This window comes from Taeniopygia guttata, chromosome 1 (genome assembly GCF_048771995.1).
Source record: "Taeniopygia guttata chromosome 1, bTaeGut7.mat, whole genome shotgun sequence".
Taxonomy (NCBI): Eukaryota; Metazoa; Chordata; class Aves; order Passeriformes; family Estrildidae; genus Taeniopygia; species Taeniopygia guttata.
In genome coordinates this window covers 107,797,844-107,810,112 of record NC_133024.1, presented here as the reverse complement: position 1 = coordinate 107,810,112, position 12,269 = coordinate 107,797,844, and the positions used below count along the sequence as shown (strand labels likewise).

At 49.6% G+C, this 12,269-nt stretch overlaps 1 long non-coding RNA gene across 1 annotated transcript; it reads left to right on the top strand.

The window, feature by feature from the left end:
• Positions 1 to 692: 692 nt before the first annotated feature.
• LOC115496894 (uncharacterized) lies at positions 693 to 11,881 on the top strand. Its single transcript, XR_003962422.4, has 2 exons — positions 693 to 3,992; positions 5,091 to 11,881. It is a non-coding gene; the product is annotated as an uncharacterized lncRNA (long non-coding RNA).
• Positions 11,882 to 12,269: the final 388 nt, after the last annotated feature.

Genomic DNA, 12,269 nt, shown 5'->3' with positions numbered 1-12,269 from the left:
TCCCAAGCAACCCAAACCTGCTCAATCTCCACTTCTAAAAAAGCCTGTACAAACAGACTTAGCATTGACTTTACATTGACTGATCTATGCTCAGGCCACAGGAGCACGTAGAGAGGACCAGGAGTTTGCTGGCAAGCCAGACCACAGCTTTTCCCATGGCAGCTCCTGGAAGGGGGTCCTTGTCTGAAGATTCCCACTCATGTCCCATTCACTTTATGGATGTCCTCAGGATCTTGTCTGAGCACATCTGAGTGTTTGTGCAGCACCTGACGCAAACAGGCCCCTGTCCCACTCCATTTAGCAAATGATAAATAAGATGATAATACAATAATTGAAGTCACTCATACAGACAGTAATCACCTCGTGATTCAGTACCACACAGACCTGCGAGGTGGAAGACTGCACTAAGCTCATGCAGAGATTTCCATCTTGCCCATCAGTTTCTGCGCGCTAAATATATTCTAACTCTACCAATGCTGAAGTTTTAAGGTGAGATTTTCTCTGCTTGGGCTAAACCCAAATGCCAGAGAATTTGTAATGCCAGAACAAAACCATTCAGCCACTTTTGAGTCATGTGACACCGAAAGACAAGGTATTAATAATGTTGCTATTAACTGCAGAATCAAGACTCACTGATAGCACATATGATAATATTTTTTAATTTATTGAGGAGGGAATAGCAATATTGGGAGAGGTGGGAGATAGGAAACTTCGGAGAGTTTATACCCTCCAGTGAGCAACACCTGATCCAGAAATCAGGCTCTAGCAATGTACAGTGCAGAGAAAGCATGCTTGAATGAATGCCTAGGACCTGGCTGATGCATACCTCACAGCTAATCTGGTTACGCGGGGTTTATTTCACAGTCGGAAGTTCTCGCGCTGGCGGAGAGTCCTGCTGGGGTTTTCTGAGCACACGGCAGAATTAATGAATGAGCGAATGCAGCTTGCCAGCCCAGATTTAAATTGCTTACTAGATCAAAATCTGTTCATTTTCTCTGTCTTTATTTCCAGCCTCTCTGTCTTTTATTTATTAATTTATATGAGGAAACAGATAAAGAGCACAGAATGTGCCTGCGGACGCCATCAAAGCAGCAAATGCAGATAAAGGGCTGTTTTCCAGGCTGGCCTGAGCCCTGGCACCAGGCTTTGAGCCACGGTCCAGGGCAGGGAGGTCCCTGGCAGGGGCTGGTTGGTGGCTGGTGCTGTTGATGTAAAGCCCCCATCCTTTACATCCCTGCTGCCCTGAGCCTCTCACTGGGCCCCAGCCACCCTTTTCCACAGCCCCTGGGAAGAGGACAGCACTGAAGCAGTGAAGCCCTGCTTTGAAAAAAACATAAACCCGGGCTGCTTTGCAGGAAGGGTCACGTTTTTTCTATCTTTCAGATCCACGCTGCCTTTGGTATTAGCCAGTTGTCGGGCTTTAATGGGAGCTCGCTAACAGGATATCTGGAATATTTGGATTTATTTGGCCACTGGGCAGACCTCCAGCCTGCCGTTTTGACTGCGGCGTTCGTATTTTAATAGGAGTTTTAAGAAGGCTTAGCTAGGGGTATTTAAGGTAGTCCCTGAGTTTTCATGCAGACTTTTCAGCTCCGACGGAAAACACCGCGCCAAGGAGATGCGGCGGCAGGTTTTTACGAAGCAGAGGGATCTATAAAGGTGCCAGTGTCACTGCCCTTCCGAAGACCCTTTCGGAAGAGCGAATCTCCCCTCGCACCGCGGCGGCTCCTCTCGCATCCCCGAGTCCGGAGCCCTTAACTCCGCGCCCAGCCGCGCTGCGCAGGGCCGGGATGCAGCAGCGCTCCGCGGCAGGAGCGGAAGGGAAGGGAGGGATGGATGCTCGCCCCCATCGCTCCCTCCCCAGCCCCTGCTTCGCCGGGCCGGGCATCTCCCTGCGAGCCCCGGCGCTGGATGTGCTGCAGGGCCGGCGTTTGGCTGCTCCGAGCTCCCGGAGCCTGAGGCGCCTCCCCGGACTGCGCTCTCCCGAGCCAAGGGGAAAGGAGACAAATGTCGCTCATTCAAGGTGAAGGGCAGTGCTGGCATGATGGAAAAGCAGCCTGTGCTCTCTGCCAAAGACTGGAGACCTTCCTGAAGATTCACTGCTCTCCGGTTTTCTTTATGCTCTTATTTTAGAGCTTATGGAAAGAAGAGGCTGATAATCAAGAGAGAGATTCTGCCAATATATCCAGGTATCCTGAGCTGCACTGCTCCTGCTCTTCCTCACTTTCCTCTCTCCCTGTGCTGCCAACACAGACTGAGCAGGGATGGATTGCTCTGCTGCCTGGTGCAGTGCAGTCGTGCAGGCATCTGCTACTGCAATATTGACCAGGTCTGCTTTCCTCAGCTAGAGACTGCACTGAGAATTACCTCCAGGTCTCCAGAGATGCCAGCCCAGTGTGCAAAGCACTCTGCCTGCCGCTGATTTAACCCTGCCCGCTTGGATCCCAGCCCCTGAGGATGATGAGGCACTTTTCCTCCACACCATCCCAAAAGGAGCTGAAGAACTTCAGAAATGAAAATCTGCTTTGAAGGTGTCCCTGTGGTCACCTCACTTCTCTGGGAGGGAGGCAGTTTGGCAACTGAAAACCAAACTGGGGAGCAGAGCCAAGCTCCCCAAAAATAGTCTGGAAGAAACTAAAGCAAGGAGGAAGATTTAAAAAGGCTCCTCAGAGCCCAGCACATCAGTTGTTCTGCTGGAGGTTTTTTCAAGTCTCCCCTGTTGGTGTGAGGCCCTATACAGCCAAAAAATGGCAAGCAGCTGCCCTCCTTTCTCTCCTGCTTCTCCCCATGGGGCAGGTGGAGGGGAACACACCGTGAAGAAGGGAAGCTCAAGGCCTCACCATAATCTTGAGCTGCTCTGCCCAGTGTGCCCACACCCACACACCTCTCCAACAGCAACCAGCTACCCCAGAGAAGGTGTGATCTCAACACATTGCATGGATCCATGCAGAAGGATGGGAACACAAGGGTGAATATCAAGGCTTGAGAATATATCAAGTTTGAGTAAAGGCTTGCCTGCGTGATGGAATGTTCATGGAGTGGCACACTGATGATGGAGGAAAGATGCAAAAGGCAGCCCATCATAACTTTGTGCTACCAAGCATCCCTGGAAATGCTAATTAAAACGAGTGGAGGGGGAGGAGCCTGCTAGCAGGATCACAGCCTTGCTTGGACTGAGTAACAAATGTGTAGTAGGCATCCGTGTTTTCCTCTACATGTGTCTTCCAAGCTGAGTTGGCTGGAAATGTTGCAGTTTTGTGAAGCCCACACACAGAGTAGCATGCAAACACAGACTAGATAGAGAGGCAAGGTCTAGTCATGAAGCTGGAATAGAAAAAGCCACGACAGTCTTCGGCAAATAAATAAGTAACTGCCCGAAATGAGGGCTAATTAACTTGCAATAAACCAACTTAACCACTTAGGGGCAGCGTTAACACAGAGTTAACATGCAAAACAAACCTGTACTTTCTCACCTGGTTAATTTAACGTGCGCCGTGAATATTCATAGTGTGTGGAATCCTGCTACATCAACACAGCAAACGATGCGGTCTGTCAAAACCGGAACGCGTGGCAAGAGGAGTAACTCAGTGGCGGCTCGCACGGCGCTGACTTTGATCAGGTCCTGCTCCTAAACACATTCAGAGAGGAGGCAGGACTCTGCTGCTTTCCCTCCCTCGGGGTCACAGAGTATGCTCTGTACAAAGATAAACCCCCCCCCCCCCCAAAAAAAAAAAAAAAAAAAAAAGAGACAGAAAAGAGCTTCTCTTAAAATCAACATTAAAAAATCAAACAGAAAAAAAAGGTGTCTTTGAGAAATGCTACTCTTGCATTCAAGAGCTGAACTCTCCATTTTATCTCTGTGGCCACATTCAGAGTCACTTTGCTCTCAGACAATACGTTTCTTTCTCTACATTGCATGCAAAAAAAGTCCCAGTTCCTCGGATGCCTCTGAAACATTTCCCTGCATAAAACGGAGCCCAGACCTGTTTCAGGTATGTTTACACTTCCAGATCAGAACACGTAAATAAAGAAAAGGTGCCTTTTTTTTAGTGTGACTTGACTAACTTGAGTTAGAAAAAACCCACAGTAACATGTTTTTATCTTTATTTATTTATCGATTTACTTTTAAAGGGGGCTAGCAGCTTGAATTCAGACTCAGGTAAACCTCATCATACCTCAGTGTCTTTTTAACCTGAGGTACTAAAAGCACAACTTTCCCCCTCCTTGCCTTTCCTAGCAGGTTTACAAGCTCAGGCATGGCTTGCTGGTGTCCCAGCCTCACCTTTACAACCACCAGGTGCTGGGGCTGGGTGTGCATGGTGTGCCTGGTGCTCCTGGAGAGGAGATATTGAACATGGCATAAAATTAAAGCAGGGTGGCTAAACAATATCTGATCTGGCAGAAGAAGCTGCTGGTACAAAGTTGGCCTGTCAGAACCATTAAAATAAATTCAAACCAGTGGAGTGAGTGCCACATGGCCAAAGTGTTTTTGCTGCGGTGTCAGGGGGCCCAGAGACAGATTCCCTGTGCTGTCAAACTCTGCACTTGGGAAAGGGGTTGGGAAATGTCTGCCTACCCTCGCTGGCATGCCTGTCTGAGCAACAACACTGGGGTGGGTGAGGAGGCAAAGGACCAGGGATGATCCTTCAGCCCTGAAGGATGCAGACACAGACCTTGTTCAGCACTGCCCAGGTCCTGGCAGCTGTTTGGCAGTGGAGCCTGGTGTGACAAAGGGCTTCCCCTGGTGCAGGAGGTGGTGCTGGGGGGCTGAGGTGGAGGAGAAGAAAGATGTGCAGCACTGCTGCCAGCACTGCCTCTGCAGAGGAGGGGGGGATCAGGCTCCAAAGCCATCACCCTGCCAAAAACATCAAACTGACTGAAATAAAGTCCCGCAAGGAGAGGAAGCAAGCGAGCTGTCAGAAGTGAGAGAAACAACAAGCCCACTGTACAGAATCATCCACAGACCACCCTTCTCCACTGAAGTGATATTTCTCCTTTCACCTGTCTCAAGTGGATGAAAAAAGTCAATGTTTAGGCACTTACTTCCTTTGCTTACACACTCTGAGTGCTGGCCCTGCCTTTTCTTCCAGGATGGCCAGTGCTGCCCGGGGAGATGCAGTCCCACAGCTCCTGAAAGGAAGGAGAATGACGGGGCTGAGTCGTCATGCATTATGCTGAATATTTACCCCTCATGCATGCTATTTTATTTTAAATCTAGCGTGTAATATGCTTTGCATCTAGCGTGTTGCTCTTGTGTGTTTTTCCCTTGCCCTGCCTGTCTCTTGCTGGCAGCTGCCATCGTGAAACAAAAGGCAGCTGCCAGTTTGAGTGAACATCTCTCTTTCTCACTCACTTTTTTTGCCTCTTGCTCTCGGAGCTGATGCAAAAGTGCTTCACAGACTGGGTGGCAGGCACTGATGCAAGGGGGGTTTGCTGCCCTTGGGATGCTTGAGCATGCAGTGCCTCTGAGACTCGCTGCCAGAGCCCAGAGCTGTGTTCAAGCTCTTGAACCTGGCTCAGCAGTAGGCAGGAGACAAGCAGCTGTCGCTCTGCCAGCACACCAGCTCGAGCTATCTCCATTGCAGCAATTGCCCATTTCACAGGATTTGATTATGCTGCTTTTGGCAAAGGTGATGGTTTATTAAATACCACTTTGGTCTTCTGCTCCAAGATGTGTAATCAAAGGCAGGGATCTCTTGCTCCAAACCAATGGTGTTCCTACATCATCTGAAAAAAGTCTGAAACAAGCAGGATTGAACTGAAACAGCACTTGGAAGAATAAATTTTCCTATGTCAAATTAAAGTAACATGGGGAGAAAGCAGGATGAGATGCCAGGACCCAGACCCTGAGGCCAGCTGTGGGCCTTGGATGCTGCAGTCCTTTGGCCAGTGATTCTGTGCAGAGTGAGAAGCTGCTGTGTGTGAGAGCCTCCAAAACTCAACCAGGGTCTTTATTTCTTGGCTCCTCCTCTGACTCTATAATTCCATGTTCTAGGAGACTCGGGAGACCATCAGAGGGGCCAGTTCAGCTGTTTTTTCCAGAGCTGGAAAGAGATATTTTTGCTTTTCTTAAGGAGCCTTTCCCCTGAGCTATAATGAAAACATGCTTTGGGAAAACAAGCTGAACTCTTGACGGCTGTAAATAGCCATGGGCTGGGTCACGCCTCTGGGAAGGGACTGTGTCCTGCTGGGAGAGGAGCAGGGATGAACTGAGTTTGCTGGAGCTGTGGTCACTGCCACGAGCTCTGTATTTTATCTCTCTGGGCATGGTGAGGGGTCTGGGGAAGAAGGTGAGGCACAACAGGCAGGGAGGTTGTAGGAAATCAAGCAGGATTCCAAATGATAGGGTAAAATGAAAAAGCCGAATAAATGCAAGCCTCAGTTCCAATCAGGAAAGTTAGGAAATGAGATCTGAAACACCCTCCTGGGAGTCTCGTGTGTGCTGAAGAAGCATACTGAAATAAATCCTCATGCAAGCTGTAGCACTCTGATTGTCAGAGAAACTGAGCCCTCGCTCCTTTCCTTTGTGACAGTTTTCTTTCAGACAGATCCTGGGTTTTTTGTTGTGTGCCTTTTTCTTTTTGCCTTTTTTTACTTTTTTCTTTTTTCTTTTTTTTTTTTTTTTCATAATAGGAATGGGTATTCTCATGTCACTCATTGTAAGCTTCTTTGTGGAAATTATGGCAATATGGACTTGTTCATAGGGACAGTTTGGAGAGATCCTGGTTTGTCTGATTTCCTGACATTGTTTTCCTAAAGCACAGAATAAAGACAGGAAAAGAAACTGCAGAGGACAGGTCTGGAGCTCCCTGAGGAGCTGTCAGGGCAGGTGAGAAATCACAAGTGCAGGTGAGAAGGTTGTGATTTTTGTAAATGAACAGTAAGCTATACTTCCCAAATGAAGATGATTTCCTCTAGATTAAGCAGGATTGCAAATAAACAAAGAATAAAAGTTTATGTCCATGAGCAAAAGAGGGCATCTGGCACTGCTTTGTGTACTGACCTGCCTCTCAGAAAGGCAGGTGGGCACTGCAGGAAAACAGGAAACACTTCCACCTGAGCCACTGTAATACCCTCACCAGAGCTCCTGGATGAGTCTAGAGGTTTTTTCTACTTCCAAAACTACACAGAAAGTAGAATTTATGGCAATGTTTCCAGTCTGATTTATATGAGACACCCTCTAGTAAGTGGATTGTGAAGAAGCAGCAGCTTAAATGAACAGCTGGATGCCTTCAGGCTCCACTGTGGCCCTGTGCCCTTGTGCTCTGATATGCCACAGTTGTGCTGCAAGAGCACCAGAGTCCCACTGCCAGGAACTCTGTGGCTGTGACAGGACATGGGGCAGTGGCTGCCCTAATCCACTCATCAGTTATAGCACAGGTGAAACACGGTCCTGCTCTGAAAACTGTACATTTATTTTAACTCCTGCAACACTGATGAGTTGACACAGCTGTGATAGAAAGTTGATGAGACAAATCCTTTTCCTTTGCCACCATTTGGCAAGCCAGGACTGACAGCTGGGCCAAATCCTGCTCCTGAATGTCAATCCTTTCCATTGCTTTGGGTTCTCCTCTCTGCCAGCTAAGGAGCTTTTCCTGATTTCCCTTTAGGGAGCCCTGTTTAGCAGTAATCCCAGGTTCTGCTACAGGGGCAGGATTCTGCTGGGGGTTCCATCCCCCTGCCCCAGGCACAGCTTCCTTTTCCAGCTCAAACTACACTGCTGAAGTGCCTGCCCCTTTGCTTAAGTGATAATAACCATTACAAAAGGATTCTAAAACATCTTTATAAAAGGCAGAAACACATAACTCCTCTGTCTTTCCTCGAAACTTTGCACCCAGATTTTCTGTAAGCCTGCCTTGGTCTATCTCGTCTCCAGTCTCTGTTGAGCCAGTCCTGCCCTGCTGGTGGTTGAGGAGTTCCCTCATTCCCAAGCAGGGAGGCAATAGGCTGTGCTCTGCTGTCTCTGTCTGGGACGTCTCAGCTCTTGCACCTCTGCCTCACCATCGCTCTGGTTTCCCTTCCGAGACCCTCTGTCCCAGGTGCTCTACAAAAGGACCTCCCTGAGCCCTTTGTTCTTGTCCCCTCTCTGCTGCCTGTGCCTGCCTCCCCAGGCTGGGGTTTCACCACTTTGTCCTCCCAGTGCACATTTTGTCACCTTGGGCACTGGCAGAGAGCAGCCACAGGCCCCTGAGCAAGGCTGGTTCATTCTGTGGCAAACATCTCAGGGCTGATCACAGAGCCAGGAGGATCTGAGGGCTGCTCTTATAAAGGGAGGGAGGCTTCTGGCCATGATGCACTGGGGTGGACACATATTCTGGAAGAATTTACCTCACTCCTGCCTGGACCTCTGCACATCCTGGTGAGAGACACTGCTGAAAAACAGAGAATGAAAGCCACCTGCCTCCTTCTCCTTCTGACACTCCTTGCTCAGTGAGGAAGTAGCTTATGTATGACTGACTGCCCCTGTGAAAGGGAGATAAAATCACTCACTCACTCAGATGGAGAGTCAGGAGTGACAATGAGGATGGATCGGACTTCCACCTCCTAAAACAATTCCATAGTCTTTCCCTCACCAGGACATCAACCGAGAAAATATATTTCTTATTCTACAACCCTTTACTTGCCGCTTCTTCAGCTGCAACTAACGTGCTCCTGGCAACACAGAAGCAGCCTTTGCTGAAGCCCATTCTGGGATTTTCCAGTAGTCATTTGCCAAGCAAGGACACTAGGTTTCACTGCAGAATCTCAGATCCCCCTCCTGCCCCCACTCACGTTCCCAGGCTACTGGGGTGATGCAGGTGCTTTGGTACCTGCTCATTGCTATGTCCTGAGCTCTGGAGGGGTCAGCAGCAGATCATGCTGCTCACATCCTGAGATGCCCTCTGCCACACAGACCCAAAGAGCCACTTTCAGCCTGGGGCTCAATATGAAGTTTTGAGGTCAGATCCTCCCTACCAGCAAAATCAGCTTTCCTTACCCTTTTGTTGTTTTCAGCTTTTAACTAAAGCAAGTTGGGGGTAGACCTTGAATTCACTTTTGATGTCAGGGAGAAGGATTTGAGATCATTACAAGCTATGAATACCCCAAAACATTGGAGAAGACACCAGAAAATGCAATTACTTCAATGCTGGAGGAGATACAGACTGTGTGCATTCACAGTGGGACTGACAGCAGCCAGCCATGCAATCTGGGCAATCCCAAGCTCTCCTGTCCCACAGTAATGTCCCTTGCAGACACTGGGGTGGATGATGGGCTGGGTTATGCAGCTGGGTAAAGCCCAGGTACACAATGAGATGTAAAAACCTCAGCAGAAAGCAAACAAGGGCAGACACAGTGCAGGACACTTGAGAGCCCTGAGTTATGGGGGTCTGGACCACACAGCTAGGGCAGGTTCACTTCCAAAAGGTCCCAGCAATGAGAACCTTTTCTGGGAGGCTTAGAGCTCACAGTGACAACAGGCTGCCACTCAGAAATGCTCTGCAGTGGGCTGTGAGGACACAGAGCTGAAGCAGAGTAACAGTGAAGAAACCAAGCCTCAGCCATCTGTAAATCTCATCAAACCATGGAAATCCCCTCTTTTTCTCCACTAAAAGGCTCTCTTGTGTTGGGAAGAGGAAGGCTGAGCTGTTGATCTCAGTGTTGAGGCATCCCTTTTAAGATTCCCTATAACATCCCATTTCTCATCTCTACCCCCAACCCGAGACCTTGTCTGCCTCCTGGAAATGCACTGGCAAAGTTGAATTTCGGGAGCTCTCTTGTGGCTCTCACTTGCATGTCATCCCTCAAAAAGAAAGCAGGAACTGGGCTGGGGGGTGTTGAGGGTGAGGATGCAAACGGGCTGTGCATGCCTGGTGGTTGGTTAGTGGTGGCCAAAGGCTGCTTTCCCTGAGCTGGGCTCCTGCCCTGGCCAAGTCAAGAGCCCTGCCTGGCAGGGCCTGACCTCACTGCGATTTCAGCCTCCATTCGCAGCACCTGACCTGTGGAGTTTTCATTACAAAGATGAGAGAAGGGCGGGGAAGAAACCCTCACAAAGCCTCCTATAAAAAGCCAAACTTCCCAAGCCAAAGCCAATAAAAATCTTCCCAGCTGTTCCCGCTCCTCCGAGCCAGCTCGGGCAACAAAACCCTTCCCGCGAGGCGCGGAGCCGCGGGCGCCGTGGCCGTGGGACGGGGCAGGGACCGAGGCGAGGGTCCCGCTGCGGGTGAACGGGGGGCCCGGGGGAGCAGAGGTGCCTGCCAGAGGCTGACTCAGCGGGACACAGCGGCTTGTGTAACCTCCAGCAATCCATTATTACAAAGGGGCTTTCAGGAACTCCTCCGTGCCAGGCACAGCGAGGGTTATTGATTGAGGAGACAGTGCAAATGCACAGAGAGGCTCCATCCATTAGGGCCGCTGCTCTCCACCAATTAGAAAAAAATCATTACTCAGCAGCCATCAATGGGCTCTGCACAGTGCTGGAGTGCATGCATTCAATCTATCTTCTCCCACCTCCCTGAAAACTTAATGACAACTATTAGAGCTCCGCTGAATGCCCGGTGTGTACAGAAGCAAAGATTCATTTGGTAATCTTAGTAATTACGACGCCATAGGAGGACACATGCTAAATTCAAACAAGGGTGTGAGGGGGAGCTGAGGGGGGAAGAGCCTGAATTCCTGTGTTGTGAGAGCCCTTGTCTTCCTCAGCCTCCCATCCCTTCCCACTCACCTGCTGCCTCCCCTCCCCTTCTCCCACAGCCTCTTGTGGATTTTCTGGACTCACTTTTCTGCTTTTTTTTTTTTTCCTGCTCCCTCCCCAAAAGGGAAACACAATTTTGTAAAAGTAAATTGAAGTGGGGAGACTTGGAAAATGTTTGAGACCTCTGGATGAGGCAAAAGCCTGGCAACGCTGTTTGACAGCACTGCCCTGAGCGATCGAGGAGGCAAATTCCCATTTACAAAAGCCCATGGCAGTGCTCTGGAGCCCTGCTGGCATAACACAGGCAGGGTGCAATGTATTTACTCTGCCACAGGCCTCTCCCCACCCCACCCTGCCACCCAGCCTTTTCATTTACACACATCAGGACTGAGCTGAGCGAGACCCTCGTCTCTTCCCTTGCCAATGCACGTCACTCCGAATTATGGGGAAAGCAAAGTCCCAGGAGGGAATTTTTGGAAAAGCTCAAGGATGGATGTGACATGTCATTGAAGCTGAAAGGAGCAGTTACTTACAAGCAGTGGAGCTTTCCACAGGCCAGTCTGGGCGGAGGTAAGTCATCATTATCTGAGGGGCACTGACGGTGCTCATCAGCAGCCAGAGCCTGGAACGGGCGTCAGTCACACAGCGTTCAACACCTCGCCTCCCAGCAGAGGAACACCCACCACACCCCTTGTGGGAATCCAGGGCTTCCCTCTGGCTGCCCTGGAAGGTCTGGGACCCTGGCAGGGGGTCAGGAACCCCCTGTACAGAGCCCCTAGAGACACTGTCTATCCATGGAAAAGAGTTTTCAATCTTACAGGATGAATTACATGCTCTGAGTGTTTGATATGACTAATAATTAAGTGTGGCACGGGTGCAAAAGTAAAATTTTAGGATACTAGATTAGGGGTTCAAAGGGGACAAGATGGAGGAAATTGGGTGTGCCTTGTCCTTTTTCTCCTTCTTCATGCCCTCCATGTTTCACTGTAGTGTTGGCATTTTTCTAATGGTTTAGGCTGGGGACACACTGTTCAACGCAGGTGACAGATATTGGCACATTATTGTAAATCCAGCACAGGTAGTTTCTGGTATTTCATGTTTGTAACATCCCACTGTGGGCAGAGCCCCACACGCTGCCCTGCAGGACAGAGCTGCGGCAGGGCAGCAGAACATGTTAGAGATAAACAGAATAAACAACCTTGAAACCAGCACAGACGGATTATGGCTTCTTCTTTGGCAACGGGGCAGAAAGACAGAGACTTTTACAATCTCGGAATTATCAATACCCACAGATTCCGACAACCCCTGGACACCGTGCAGCTGGCAGATCTCATCAGGGTAAGGGACAGATAGAAGAACAACATTCCTGTTTCTTTTTTAGTGCCCTCCACAGCAGCTGATCCTGCCAGAGCCAGCTTGCACAGCACCAGCCTGTCCCAAGGAGAGGTCACCAGTGAAAGAGAACTCATGCTCCCAGTACCTGCTTCAGTCAAGCTTGCAGGCTGATCTTAGGGCATGGGGGAGATGGGTCACCACATCTCTGTAGCCACCCTCGACTTGTCTGGGCTCAAGACATTATTCCTGAGCTAATCAC